Source organism: Anastrepha ludens, chromosome 6, assembly GCF_028408465.1.
Source record: "Anastrepha ludens isolate Willacy chromosome 6, idAnaLude1.1, whole genome shotgun sequence".
In the NCBI taxonomy this organism is placed as follows: domain Eukaryota; kingdom Metazoa; phylum Arthropoda; class Insecta; order Diptera; family Tephritidae; genus Anastrepha; species Anastrepha ludens.
The window spans coordinates 4,679,228-4,693,525 of record NC_071502.1 but is presented as its reverse complement, the minus strand read 5'-3'; positions in this window follow the sequence as shown (position 1 = coordinate 4,693,525).

Sequence of the window (14,298 nt, the reverse complement as noted above, 5' to 3'; positions counted from 1 at the left end):
ACGACTTCGAAATTGAGTTGGATCAGAATCTGAATTATTTATTAGTATAAAATGGCTCTTATCCACGGGCAAGATATTCTTGATCTTCCAATCTATTTATATCTACGTATGCCATGAAACCAGGATATTAGAAATGTATGCAGCTGTAGTAATAGCGAGACTGCATTTAATACAAAGATCGTCGATAAATTTTCTATTTTTTCCCATGAATTTGTTGTTTAGTGTGCAGGGATGGCAGCACTGTCCTTTTGGGAAATCCAACTTTTATTCTCTCATTAAAAAGATTAAGAAAACGAGTCCCCAAAAATCCCTATGTGCAACGGACAAGCCAACGATATTTATTTATTTATTTGTTATTATTTAGTCGTCACGGGGAAACGCTCATCCTGCCACTAGCAACCCACCGTCAAATGTTGATGTAGGAAAATACCTGTAAATCTGTTCAATAACAAAGAAATCCGTCAGCGCCATCAAAGTTGAGCTCTTTGTCATCTAAAAAATTATGGTTGATACAAAAAATTAAAATTTAAAACCAAAAAAATCCTCATAGCAGTACTTACTTACACTGAACTTAAACGAAAGCCAATGATCAAAAATGTTCATTCAACTTCATAAAGGGTGGTTAATTTTCCAGGGCCGGTGTTGATTTTGAATAATGTACAATTTTTTTTTTAATTATTATCATTTCTTTTTATTATGATAATATTGGTATGGCGCAATTACGTATAGAGCAAAATATTGGCCAAATGACCGCCGCGGCCTCGGCGGCACACCTCTATCCGATGGTCCAAATTTTCGATGGCGCTGAGGCATAATTGAGTTTCTATGCCGTTAATGTGCCGAACTATCTCATCCTTCAGCTCTTGAATTGTTGCTGGCTTGTCGACGCACACCTTTTCTTTGAAATAACCCCAAAGAAAGACGTCCAACGGTGTCAAATCACATGATCTTGGCGGCCAATTGACATCGCCGCGACGTCAGATTATTCGGCCATCAAATTTTTCGCGCAAAATAGCCATTCTTTCGTTAGCTGTGAGACAGGTGGCACCGTCCTATTTTTCCTCGTTTTATAAACAAGTAAAACTAATTTTTATATTCCTAGATATTGGGCAAAATCGGAAAAATATGGAAGGCATTTGTCGAATTACTTATCATCTTCTATATCTTGCTTTTTTTATTGATCTTAAAAATACGAGGTGGGGCAAAATTAATCAGAAGGTTTATAATTTTTACAAATGGAGACGCTTGCAAACTAAACAAATGCAGTGTAAAAACTGACAAGCAACGGTGCATGAAAAGTTCAAAATAAAGATTTTCATTATCAAAATTTTTTTTTGTTTTAGTAGATAACAGTTATTCAAAAAAAAAAACAAAAATCGGATGATTAATTTGAATTAATAACTGCTTTCGATTTACCATATCTTTGCTCGTTAGAGAATTCCACTGCTCGCTAAGCGGAAAATGCCCAAGTGATAGCAACAACAGTTTATCGTTTTTCAAGTGACATTAGTTGCAGTCGCTTAGCTTACAAGCTACATACTTAGGTCAGTGCTTCCAAGAGTTACATAAGGGGTTAGGGAAGTCAGAATTTTCAAAAAATTGGGCACAGCGTAAGTATTTAAATAATTCGTATAACTCTACATAAATCGATAGCAACATTTTAAATGCGTTGCTCTCAAAACTATGTTTTTTGAGCTGGTGATTACTGTAACTTAGAAACTGCTTGGTAGATTTCAATAAAATTTGTACTGCTTTTCAAAAACATAAAAAACTCGAGCCTGATCCCAAAAATATCCTGTTTTTTAAATAATTAATTGTCGGTTTTTTTCTCGAAAGTCTGAAAATTTTTCCCTGAGGCCGCCATATCGTTAATTTTGAAAAAAAAAGCTTCGCTCAGGCACCATATTATCTATTAACAAAACTAATTTCGGGCTTCTGACTACCATTAAACCCATAACAGTTTGTCAAAGTGAAAGTAATTTGCAGTATTTGGCAGCACTATCATATGTAGCCTTGACCTCGATTTGAATGTCTTGTTTTGCTCACTACTCGCTAAGTAGCTGGTGAATCGAAAGCAGCTAAAATAAATAAACTTCTTAAGCGATTTTAAAAAATACCTTAATTTTTTTTATCAAATGAAATAAAAATAATAAAATATTCCACTCAAAAACATTGAAATAGCTAAAATGGTTAGCTGCTCTATTTACTATTCACTAAAATGTGCAATGAGAATCAAATTGCGATATAGAATGAGCTCATAACTGTACAGATCTTATTTTTTCGACGTGAAGAGGCCTAGACTTTTTGACATATTTTTTGCTTTTAAGCAAATATCATTAATGCAATAATTAATATTTTTTAATATCATTAACTCGCTAAATTTTTAAGTGAATAGACTAGTCCACACAATAGAAGAAGCTCTGGAGAAAAAAGGCGTCGGCTCCGCCATTTTCCTCGTTGTCACACAGGTGTTCGACAAAGTCTGGCACGAGGGACTAATCAACAGTTTACAGATCTACCATAACCCTATATCAATAATTGATATTTTCGATGAAAGCATGGATAAGCACAGTCAAACATAAAGAAAATTAATGCGGGCGTCCCGTAAGGCAGCATACTCGGCCCTATTTTGTACTTGTTAGATACTTCAGATATGCCCCTTCCTGAATCCAGTACGTGCATACTCTTTGTTGGAGAAAACGAACGCGTATCTACTGAAAAACTACAAACATTGACGGGTACGAGGTGTGTTCAAATAGTATCGCAAATTAGGTTGGCACTCATGTCTTTCAATCATGCCGACGAGTTCGGCCATTTTGAATGTTCAGTTAATTGTTGACAGTTGTTTTGCTTGTACGTGTTTCGGCTCGTCTTCGATTTTTACCTATTCAAAAAGATGGATCAAAGAACCTGTATCAAATTTTGTGTGAAAAACGAAATTAAGTGCGCGGATGCATACCGAATGTTTACTGTGTCATACGGAGAAGCTACTTTGGACCAAAGGAACGTTTATCGGTGGTACAAAATGTTCTCAGAAGACCGAGAAAATGTGAACGACGAAAAGCCTGCCTGAGGACCTAGACATATCGATTGGTTCGTGCCATTCGATTTTTTTCAATGATTTGGGCATGAGACGGGTCGTCGCAAAATTCGTACCAAAACTGCTCAATTTCGACCAAAAGCAGCATCGAATGAGGATTCCTAATGAGATGTTGGATTCTGTCCGCGACGACCCGAATTTGCTTGGTCATTACTGTTGACGAAACTAAAGCTCAATCATCGCAATGGAAGCTGCCGCACGAACCAAGACCGAAAAAAGCGCGCCAAGTTCGGTCGAATGTAAAAGTTTTGCTTACCGTTTTCTTCGATTGCAGGGGCGTTGTGCATCATGAGTTCATGCCACAGAGTAAAACGGTCAATAAGGAATATTACCTGCAAGTTATGAGCAATTTGCGCGAAGCAATCTTGCAGCACGATAACGTCCCTGCTCACTCATCGTTGCTTGTACGCGACTTTTTGGCCAAAAACAACACTGTAATGATGCCACAGCCTCCGTATTCCCCAGATCTGTCCCCCTGTGACTTTTTGTTGTTCCCGAAACTGAAGAGGCCCATGAAAGGACGACGCTACGCTACGATTGACGAGATAAAGACGAAATCGAAGGAGGAGGTGAACAAGATAAAAAAAATTATGTTTTGAAGTGCTTCGAATATTGGAAAAACCGTTGGAACAAGTGCATAATATCTTATGGGGATTACTTGGAAGAGGACAAAATAGATATTAATGAATAATTAAATAATTTTTGAAAAAAACACAAAATTCGCGATGCTTTTTGAACACACCTCGTATTTGCTGAAGATGACCGAATGACGACTGATTTACGGTGCTGTTAGCTGCTTCGTACGAGTACTACTGTTGAATTTCATCAAGTTTTTAATATTAGCAGGCGCAGCAAAGAAATGAGAGCCAAGGTGCTTAAAAATTTTAGCTCTGAAATAATTCCCCGTCATCTTCCATGCAACTGACGCAACAAGAACTCGAAGTAATGCCAAGTCGCACAGAAGGTACGAGTATACTTCGTATACCTTACCCACGAAATTCGTGAGCTGAGAATTTGTTAACACTAGGAGATTCCTCGAGCGCCACCGATTCACTCGTGGCCAGAAAGATTTCGCGACTTTACAAGTTTGTGTACTCCACCTCTCCTACCTAAGCCCACCTCTCCAGGAGCAGACCGCAGGTAGTTTTAGAAAAAATATTACTTGGAGTAAATAAATGAAATGAATGAAAATTACATGAAATGTAAATAAATTTACTAGGATCCTTTAAACATCTTGATGATATTAAACTGGCTAAGAACAGCCATAAATAATTATAATTGAAACTGACCTGGTAAATCGTCTACAATAATTATTTTTTCCTAACCCACATTTTATAAGCATTCAGCAGCATCACTACATATTATAAAACAAAGTCGCTTTTTCTGTCCCTATGCCCCCTTATACGCTTAAATCTTTAAAACTACGCAACGGATTTTGATGCGGTTTTTTTTTAAAGATAGATTGATTGAAGAGGAAGGTTTATATCTATATAATGTGAAGAAATATATAAAGGGGGCGTGGCAATCGGTCAAAATGTGGCAAAAAAACATAATTTTTTTGTTTTCACGGCCATAAATCATAAACGAATCAACCAATTAAAATGAAACTTTCTTGAAGTTTAACTTTGAAATATTTACTTTCGTTCTGCATCAAAAAAAAAAGAGGTTGTCTGTAAAGTCGGTTTACTGACGATAGTTTAACGTGATAACGTCATAAGAAAATACTGATTGAATGGTTGCATTTTTCAAAAGAAAATTTTAATTTTGATTGAATGGTTGCATTTTTCAAAAGAAAATTTTAATTTTATTTGTTTGATAGATATTTTGTATGGATATAGAGAATGAGTTAACATTAACATAGCATTGTATAACATGACATAACATAACATAACACAACACAACACAACACAACACAACACAACACAACACAACACAACACAACACAACACAACACAACACAACACAACACAACACAACACAACACAACACAACACAACACAACACAACACAACACAACACAACACAACACAACACAACACAACACAACACAACACAACACAACACAACACAACACAACACAACACAACACAACACAACACAACACAACACAACACAACACAACACAACACAACACAACACAACACAACACAACACAACACAACACAACACAACACAACACAACACAACACAACACAACACAACACAACACAACACAACACAACACAACACAACACAACACAACACAACACAACACAACACAACACAACACAACACAACACAACACAACACAACACAACACAACACAACACAACACAACACAACACAACACAACACAACACAACACAACACAACACAACACAACACAACACAACACAACACAACACAACACAACACAACACAACACAACACAACACAACACAACACAACACAACACAACACAACACAACACAACACAACACAACACAACACAACACAACACAACACAACACAACACAACACAACACAACACAACACAACACAACACAACACAACACAACACAACACAACACAACACAACACAACACAACACAACACAACACAACACAACACAACACAACACAACACAACACAACACAACACAACACAACACAACACAACACAACACAACACAACACAACACAACACAACACAACACAACACAACACAACACAACACAACACAACACAACACAACACAACACAACACAACACAACACAACACAACACAACACAACACAACACAACACAACACAACACAACACAACACAACACAACACAACACAACACAACACAGCACAGCACAACACAACACAACACAACACAACACAACATAACATAACATAACATAACATAACATAACATAACATAACATAACATAACATAACATAACATAACATAACATAACATAACATAACATAACATAACATAACATTACATAACATAACATAACATAACATAACATAACATAACATAACATAACATAACATAACATAACATAACATAACATAACATAACATAACATAACATAACATAACATTACATTACATAACATTACATTACATAACATAACATAACATAACATAACATATCATAAAGCATTCACCAACAGCTTTCATTTGATACCCATATTGTACATACACAACCAAAGGTTACCCGGGTCCACGTTTTGTCCCATATCTCGAGACCCCAGTCACGGAGCGGCATGAAAAATATTCTGTACTAAAGCATTCACCAACAGCTTCAATTTGATATCCATATTGTACAAACACATTCTAGGGTCCACGTTTTGGTCTCTATCTCGAGACCCTAGTCACGGAGCGGCATGGAAAATACTCTGGACTAAAGCATTCACCAACAGCTTCCATTTGATACCCGTATTGTACATACACATCCGAAGGTTACCCGGGTCCACGTTTTGACCTATATCTCGAGCCCTATTTCCAAAATAAAATATAATCCATGTTACTCGTGGATGATGTAGCTTTCGAATGGTGAAAGAATTTTTAAAATCGGTCCAGTAGTTTTGAGCCTATTCATTACAAACAAACAAAGTTTTCCTCTTTATAATATTAGTATAGACAACATATCTTATAAGGTATATGGTAAATATTAAAATACATTTTTTCCTTCATATATAATAAAAAAATTAATAATTATAACATTAAAACAACAGGTATTATTAACAAACTTGGTTTTATTTTAAATTCTTCAAGTGAATCAAATTAATAATAATCAATAAGAAGGCATATGCAAATACAAATACGTGAATTTATATATGTACATATGCGCATATACATACATATATACGCTCACTTAAGTAGGAGAGAGCAAGATGTCGAACGTTGCCGTTCGTTTGCTTTGTTTGCTTTGTCGGTCGTTCCGTGCTTTCGCTTGCAGTTCATTCAATGCAATGAGCAAGGTAACGACAAATGAGCAAGGTAACGGCAATGAGCAAGGTAACTACATATGAGCAAGGTAACACTAATGAGCAAGGTAACACTAATGAGCAAGGTAACACTAAAGAGCAAGGTAACACTAATGAGCAAGGTAACACTAAAGAGCAAGGTAACACTAATGAGCAAGGTAACTACATATGAGCAAGGTAGCACTAATGAGCAAGATAACGACACATTTTTTCGTGCGTGCAGCCTGTTAAATCGAATTATAAGACGTTATCACGTCAAAAATAATTGATTTATTTGTTATTTAACCAAAATTGTTTAAACAAAAGCAGCTCTTTTTCCAAAAAAAGCTGTTTGTGTGTGTGTTCGCTGTCAGCCGAATGAAGCAACAGGCGTTACGCGATAATCTCACCACACCTCATTAATGTTGAATTACATCGTATGGTGACGTATGTATGTATGTATTTACGAATCGCTCGCATTATTTCATTTCGGACATATGTATGTACATATGTATCTATGTATGTACTGAATTCCATGTAATTATATGTACATACAATTTTACAGCGAAATAAAACGCTATTTTCAGGTTCTATATTAGTAAATCGCACATAATTAAAATACAGTTTTTGAATAGTTTTTATTGATTCGGAGCGCGTTTAGTTTGCTATCAATTCCATACAATAACATTTTTTGTCATTTACTTTTTACGACAACTAATAGCTTATTTTCGAAGCGATTTCAACAAATGGGTACAACATTAATCCTTATCCAATTAAATACCTTAAATACATTGTTGTTTTCATATAGATCTATGTATATGGCTCTTTACAGCATATAATTAAAAACAATATTTTTCAAGATATTACAACAGTAATTAGTAATTGAGATCTACCGGAAAAATTGCGTTAGCTGTTGCGTCATCCGGCATTGCCGCTACTCTTTTGGAAAGAGGCCGAACCACACACTCTACAATCAAGCACCCGCTGAAAATCGCCACCGATGATGATAACAGCGTCTGTAGTGTTTCTAGACAGAGCAATACAGGAAAATTGATGCGTGACTACTCATTAATAGTCTGGGACGAAGCTACCATGTCAAACAAAACGTCTGTGGAAGCACTGGATAGGACAATGCGCGATTTGCGCAACAAAAATGCACCTATGGGTGGATGTACAATTCTGTTCTCAAGAGATTTCCGTCAAATCCTACCAGTTGTGACTCGAGGAACACGTGCTGACGAAATAAATGCTTCGCTAAAAAGATCCCACCTTTGGTTGCATGCCAATAAATTAGAGCTTAAAATTAATATGAGGGTTTCGTCATCTTCACGTGAGAACAGGCTATTTCCAGAGATGCTGCTAAAAGTTGGCAATGGAGAATTAATACAAAGTGAGGGAAGGATTAACCTAGAAAACCTTTGTGTTTTGATAGACAACATCCAAGAGTTAGTCAACAATGTCTATCCAGACATTGATAACATAAGTTATAAGACAATATCTTGGTTTAAAGAAAGAGCTATTCTGTCACCAACTAACGAACAAGTAGATAAAGTAAATAACTTGATTATTTCAAAGATTGATGCGCCGACGAAAATATACTACTCGGTCGATACTGTTCTCGATTTAGAAGAAGCTGTTCAATTTCCTACAGAATTTCTAAATTCTTTGAAACCGTCTGGACTCCCTCCTCACAAAATGGAGCTGAAAATAGGTTGTCCTGTTATTTTATTAAGAAACCTAAGTCCACCTAAACTTTGCAATGGCACGCGTTTGCTGGTAAAATCGCTGAAAACTTTCATAATAGAGTGCACAATACTCACAGGATGTGGTACCGGAGAAGATGTATTGATTCCCCGAATCCCTCTGATACCATCGGATCTACCATTCTAATTTAAACGCTTACAATTTCCGGTAAATACATCTTTTGCAATGACCATTAATAAATCTCAGGGTCAAACCTTCAACGTTGCAGGCTTAGATTTGAGTGTTGACTGTTTTTCACATGGCCAACTGTATGTCGCTCTTTCAAGAGTAACCTCTAGAGAAAACATGTTTGTTTTGTCTAATGACAAGAAGGCTATGAACGTTGTATATAAAGACATTCTGTAATATAGTAATTGTTGTAAAAATAAAATAAATACATATGTAAAAATGCAAAAAGTTAATATGCAAAAATGTAGGGTATGAATTTAGATATCCCAAAGATAGTAGGAAATCTTCATGCTATAAAGAAAGGGGAATTGTTTTACTCCAAATTTAACGCGTGCGGGCCACGGGCAATAATGAATAAGCCAAAACTACTGGATCGATTTTAATCATTTTTTCAGTGAGTGACATAGGGTATATATTTTATACCCGTGGGAAGCTGGGCGGGTTGCTAGTTTAGTTATATAACGTAGTTGTTTTTAAGAAAAGGCTTCAAAACCTGGTTTCCTATCTGACTTACCAGCGATTATATGCTGACCTTTTCGATCAGTTTCTCATTTAAATTGGCGTGGAGTAGAAATATTCGCTCATACGCCATACTTACACTAAATGTGTGTACATACACACTCTATGTATATTACATATCTACATACGCCAAATATACTTATGTATGTACATATATACACTTATATGATCTGGTACTAATTTATGCAAGCAATATTGCCTCAAGTTCTCCCAGAGCTTACAGTGAATCATATCACGAAATAATGTGTAAATATACAAACTGTACTATGTACGTATGTAGTCATGTTTATGGATATGCGCATATGTACGTACGAGTTATTGTAATGTGCAGGCTTCCTCTGCCAAACAACCGAGATTGAAGTCATGTCGGTCGGTTATTATAGGCAGACTACACTTAAAAATACAAAATCAATTAGCTACCGGGCTTACACCGAACATCAGTGCGAGCTACCTGATCGCTGATGGATGTACTTATACTTACAATGCACAAAAACTATCGCATAAGTTTGTGTCGATAAATGTGTGCACATATGTACGTACATAGTTGTGTAAGCGCCATGTCAGGCCAACCATTTTAGCCATCATTGGCATAACATCAGTGATTTCGATCAAAAGGAAATACCACTAAAAGCTTCAAATCAAGACTGAAAAGTGTTCAGCATAAGCGGCAGTCAGCCTGTTGTAGCGCCAGCAAGTCAGCCAGTCATCTAGTCGGCCATTTAATGCCCAAAGTGATCTTGATCGCGGTTTAGCAATGCACAGGTACACATGAATGGGCTTTTCTATCGGATGTGCATACTTACATGCATACATATGTACTTTATGTACATACATACATACGTATCGACACACATACATACTTATGTATACATATATACTTAAATTTTTTTGTATGTTTGTATGGATAAAAGCGTTGCTTTGCGCTACTATCTGACAATTTTGATCGCAAAATCAGAACCACAAACCAAATCGAAAAGCAAAGCGCTTAAAAGCAAATAACAAAAGGGGGGACCTGTTAGAAAAAGTCGAGTGTGACGACCTAGAAAGCAAAGCGTTCATACATATCTAATCGGAAAGATCTGGTTGGCGACGGCTGGGTTGCTTGTGGTAGCGGCATAGTACCGTCTAAAAACTGCCAAAATAATTTTCAATTATTGTTCAAAAAATCATGAACAGTTGCTGTTGATCGAGGCGCAACAGCAGCGCGGCACCGCGCGTTCAGCATCTCCACGGAAGTCCAATTCAATTTATTGGTGAAATTATCTCCAAAACTACCATGTAACGATCTTTAAACACCGATTGACTGAATCTGTGCGCATCACCTTTACATTGTCGTGCACTCTTTGTTTTTGCCCATCTACTGGCGTTTCGAGTTTGAAAATACGCTTAGTTGTTGAAATAAATGAGACCGGCTTATCGTCTCCATGCGCAACTACTCCATTCACCGGCTGTATGTTTGTGCGCAGGACTCCAAACATATCCGGCAAAATGCATGTACGTTAAGCGCCCGCTAAAGCGACGAGCGCGGGACAATGTAAGGAAAATCATGAATGAATCGGAAAAGATTTTTGGCATTGTCATCGCTATAAGCACAATGAAATATGCATCAACCAATTCGTAATGCTAGAACACAGTGAGGTGAGAGTGGTGAAAATGAACATTTTTAGCTGCGTGAGAGTGAGAGTTATCGATATCGATAATTATGGTTAGGTTAGGTAGTGATGGTTGCTCAGAGAGTGGACCCACTCGGACGAAAGAAGTTTGGTTCATCCTTTGTGATACCATTGCAAGAGGGGGAAAAGAGATGAAGGAAAAGGACGATAGGACGAAAGGGAAAGGGGTGGGGAGGGTTGGGTGTTTGTGGACTATGAACGGGGACTAGTCTGCGGTTGTGTTAGCCTCTTTACGCTGCTGATGAAGTTCATCAGATGTTTGTTATCGAGACCTGCTATATCAGCAGACGCAGAAAAGAAGTGAGAACCAAGATGCTTGAATCTTAGTCCCGCGAGAGCTGGGCAGCTGAGGGGCAGGTGCTAAGATGATTCCACCTCATCCTCCATACAGCTGCCGCAAAAAGGACTCGAAGTAATTGCCCACGAAATTTGAGCGATGAGATTTTGTCATCCTCAGAATATCCCTCGAACGCCTCCTATCCAAACGTGGCCAGAAGGACTTCGCGACCTTACACGTTCGTCTACTTATCCAGCGCTCGCAGGGTTGGTGCAAAGCCCATTCTTCCAGGAGTAGAGCGCAGGTTGTCAAGGGGATCCCGATCCTCCCCTTTCGCGGGCACACCGCCTCACATGTCCATTGTCTGGCCAGCTCGTCAGCTTCGCAGTTTCCAGCAATGCCACTGTGACCAGGTACTCAAATTATCCTTATATCGAAGAATTCTGATGCAATCGAGAGAGAGACCAGGCATTCCCTGACCAGTTTCGAATGCACCATAATAGAGCCTAGGGCCTAAGAATGGCAAACTGTGCTTACATTTCTGTTGGGCAAGTTTTGGCAAGTCGTCATGAATCGTTTAACGCCAGTACAAAGCTTGCATATTGCAGAAATTTACCTGGAAAAAAATTTGTTTGCGAAGTTCATAGAACTATTGAAGAAGGCGCCGAAATGTCGATTCGTCGTCATTTTCAAGTTGTTTGTCTCTGTCCTTTAACTGCGGGGAAAATTTTATGTTAAGGTCTTGACTTGCGTGCCTATAAAACACAGCTCGTGAATTCAAGTCAAATGATCACTCTTTGCGCCGCATTTTTGCTGATTGGGCTCGTTTAGATTTATTATTCAGATTTATTGAAAAAAGTAGTTAAAAATTGGACTAATCGAATGGACCATGTAACCCGTAGTCATGGCGGACATATGCCAGATATCATATTAAAAAAAAAAAAAAAAATAACTGTCACGAAACTAACTTATAATAAAAAAAAAAGAAAAAAAACATTCATTCCAACAATATTTCTGTTTGTACTTTATTATAAACTTAAGTTCTTCAGCTCTTAAAAAACACCCTTTGTAATTGACAAACACTCGTGGATTGTACTCAAGGGCTAGGGTTGACACACCATGCTCTTCCGGTACTTAAACACGATTGAAAGGAAAAATATAATAGGACTATGAATAAGTTCGTTACGGTTTTACAACAGATGGCGTAACTTGATTATTATTCCATCGATCCACATTTCCAAACATTCATTGGAGAGCTACTGTCGTAAGGCACAAATGTCAGTATAAGTTTTTTATTTGAAGCGTAAACAACAATATTTTTACCACACTTGAAAATGTCGAATTTCGTGCCAAATAATGTGTTTTTGCGGGGAATTCTTCTTCATTATTTTAATATGAAGAAAAAAGCAGCCGAAAGTCATCGTATCTTGGTGGAAGTTTATGGTGAGCATGCTCTATCTGAGCGAACGTGCCAGAAGTGGTTTGCACGCTTTAAAAGTGGTGATTTTGGCTTGGAAGACGAAGAATGCGAGGGTGCGCCGCCAAAGTTCATGGATACCGAATTGGAGGAATTGCTCGATCAAGATCCGGCTCAAACGCAAGAAGAGGTTGCAAAAACTTTGGGAGTTGATCAATCAACCATTTCCAAACGTTTAAAAGCCATGGGAATGATCCGAAAGGTAGGCCATTGGGTGCCGTATGAATTGAAGCCAAGAGACGTTGAACGCCGTTTTATGGCATGCGAACAACTGCTTCAACGGCACAAAAGAAAGGGTTTTTTGCATCGAATTGTGACTGGCGATGAAAAGTGGGTCCATTACGACAATCCAAAACGTCGGGCAACGTATGGATACCCTGGCCATGCTTCAACATCGACGTCGGCGCAGAATATTCATGGCTTGAAGGTTATGCTGTGTATCTGGTGGGACCAGCTGGGTGTTGTGTATTATGAGCTACTGAAACCGAATGAAACGATTACGGGGGATGTCTACCGACGACAATTGATGCGTTTGAGCCGAGCACTGCGAGAAAAATGGCCGCAATACGCCGATAGACACGACAAAGTTATTTTGCAACATGACAATGCTCGGCCACATGTTGCACAAGTGGTCAAAACATACTTAGAAACGCTCAAATGGGATGTCCTACCCCACCCGCCGTATAGTCCAGACCTTGCGCCATCCGATTACTATCTCTTCCGATCGATGCAACATGGCCTGGCTGACCAGCACTTCCGTAATTACGATGAAGTCAAAAAATGGATCGATTCGTGGATTGCGGCAAAACCGACCGAATTTTTCACAAAGGGAATCCGTGAATTGCCAGAAAGATGGGAAAAAGTAGTAGTAAGCGATGGACAATATTTTGAATATTAAATTTGTAACCATTTTACGTCAATAAAGTTTCAAATTTCGAAAAAAAACCGCACGAACTTAATATTACACACTTTCTCAGCTCCACTGCGGGCATTAAAAACAAGCAGGCTACTTCTATTGTATTTATTCCAAGTATCAAGAGTACAAATTGATATAAATATCGATATAAAATGTAAATTAAGGATTTAAAGTTAATAAATCGTCGATTCCTTTTGCAAAATTTCATTGGGATCTGAATATAAAACTCAAAATAGGGAATAGAGATGTGGGGAGAATATCGATGCATCGGAAATATCGATGTTTGGCTGAGATGTATCGAAGATTTTCGATGTTTTTTGAAAACTAACATCTCTAGTGCATTGAACCGCCATTTCAGTTGTGCGAAGTGAGTTAGACCGAAAAAATTGAAATGGCTCCAACAAGTGTGGCTTGGACGGTTTTTTGAGAAGCCAAAAATGCGCTAAAAGAAAAACTGTTTTTAGAAGGGATAACAATAGAAAT